This window comes from Gossypium hirsutum, chromosome A07, assembly GCF_007990345.1.
Source record: "Gossypium hirsutum isolate 1008001.06 chromosome A07, Gossypium_hirsutum_v2.1, whole genome shotgun sequence".
In the NCBI taxonomy this organism is placed as follows: domain Eukaryota; kingdom Viridiplantae; phylum Streptophyta; class Magnoliopsida; order Malvales; family Malvaceae; genus Gossypium; species Gossypium hirsutum.
Window position 1 is genome coordinate 69,036,416 of NC_053430.1, and position 2,347 is coordinate 69,038,762.

General features: G+C 37.2%; 1 non-coding gene across 1 annotated transcript; it reads right to left on the bottom strand.

The window, feature by feature from the left end:
• Positions 1-1,309: 1,309 nt before the first annotated feature.
• Positions 1,310-1,416, bottom strand: LOC121204298 (small nucleolar RNA R71). The gene has a single exon (XR_005899226.1). It is a non-coding gene; the product is annotated as a small nucleolar RNA R71 (small nucleolar RNA).
• Positions 1,417-2,347: the final 931 nt, after the last annotated feature.

Consider the following 2,347-nt stretch of genomic DNA (forward strand, 5'->3'; position numbering starts at 1 on the left):
TAAGAGTACATTTGTCATAATTAAGCGGAGTTGATTGCGCGCCTAGAGATAGGGTGACAAGATTTTTTTGGATTAGGGTGAAACCTAATAAGGGGATCCATAGATCGAGTTAATGCAACCCTAGGGGTTAATTAGAAAGAGATTTCAATTATTCAACCTAGGGCTAGACGTTGTTAGTCTCGAGAGGGATAATAATATAACTTAGGAATTTCTACGGATCAAGTCAAATGAATAAATCGTCCGATTCAGAGTCAAATAACAAGTGAAGTCTAGGTGGATTTTTCCTTAGGTATTGTCTTAATTCAATCGTTTTTCCAAAAGTAATTTCCCAATTCTATTTTCTGTATTTTCTGTGAATTCTTAGTTTAGTTAATTACTTAGTTAAAACAAACCCCATTATTCTTAGGCTAGATAATACAAAGACAGTCATTACTAGTACTTTTAGTTCCTTTGGGTTTGACAATCTTGTCTTGCTAAAGCTATACTACTATTCGATAGGTACACTTGCCTTCATCAAGATAATAGTTAGTTTCAAGAACGATTCATTATAAATATTTAAAACCTGTCACACAAAATCACGTATCTAGTTTTTGGCACCGTTGCCGGGGAACTAAGATATTAGGAACACTCAATTTTTATTACTTTAGCCATTTACTTTTACTCCAATTTAAATTTATTTCTAATTTTTATTACTAATTCTTCTTTTTTCCCTTTTTCTAGCAGGTTCTTATAGGTTGTCACTATAAGAAACCCGCTAGGACCATTGCTTTTTGATAGTGAGATCGATGGAACAGTTTGCAGAAACCAAAGAGAAATAAGGCGAAGCTTAAGATACACAGAGAATGAGCAAGAGGACGATATTCAAACCACAACCGAGGAGATGGCTGAAAACCAAGAAAATCCACTACCTCCTGCAATTGCTGTTAATCAAAATCTTACTCCGTGCACTATGTATGATTATGCTAAACCTAATTTAATAGGAACTGAGTCAAGTATAGTTAGACCTACTATTGATGCAAATAATTTTGAATTGAAACCTAACACAATTCAAATGATACAAAAGTTTGTTCAGTTTAATGGTTTGCAGGATGAGGATCCCAACGCTCACTTGGCAAATTTCCTAGAATTTTGCAATACCTTTAAAATTAATGGTGTTTCTGATGACGCCATTCACCTTCGGTTGTTTCCATTTTCGTTAAGGAATAAGGCTAAACAATGGTTGAACTCGTTACCACGAGGGTCAATCATTACTTGGGAACAAATGACTGAAAATTTTTTATTAAAATATTTTCCTCCGGCTAAAATAACCAAATTACGTAATGATATCTCTTCTTTTGTGCAGATGGATTTAGAAACACTCTACGATACATGGGAGAGATACAATGACCTTTTGAGAAGGTGCCCTCACCATGGTTTACCGCTTTGGCTTTAGGTTCAAATGTTCCATAATGGCTTGAATCCTTCGACTCGGCAGCTGATTGTTGCAGCCGCTGTAGGAACTATCAATATAAGACACTTGAGGCGGCTTCGAATTTATTGAAGAGATGTCACTGAATAACTATCAGTGGCAAGTTATGAAAACAAACGATGAAAGTAGCCGGTTTTCACCTCGACGTGCTATGCTATCTAAGTAGAACTTAAATAAAAGATTGATGGTTTGTGTGGTTCTACTCAGGTACATCCAGTGATGAGGTGCGATTCGAATGGAGGGGAGCATGTACAAATATCAACCCTTCAACCCTAGCATCGAGGAGGAGAAGTCAATATATGGGTAACAATAACTCTAGATCCCAAAATAACCATATAGCAATATTACAATCCAGGTTGGAGGAATCGCCCAATTTTTCATGGGAGGCCAAGGAAATCAGAGACCACCTCCAGGCTACAACAACCACCCTACCAATAGGAAAAGAAGCCGAACCTTGAAGAGATGCTCTCAAAATTTATATCGTTGTTAGAAACTTGTTTTTAGAATACCGAGACAACACTTAAGAATTGACAAGCATCGATCCAAGGGCTTGAAACTTAGATTGGACAGCTCGCCAAGTTGATTTCCGAATGACCACTAGATAGCCTGCCAAGCAACACTGAATCTAACCCAAGGGAGCAACTCACGCAATTGCCATTCAAGATGAGGAAGGGTTAGTGGCAAACCAAGGCTAGAACCGATGGTAAGCGAAGGTAAGAATGAGGTAGGCCAAAACGAACAAAAATCGATAAGTACAGAATATAAACGTCATGTGCCATACCCCAATGCGATAAGGAAAGACCGCTCAGATGAAAAATTTGGTAAATTCCTTAAACTCTTAAAGAAATTACATATTAACCTACTGTTTATTGAAGCAAT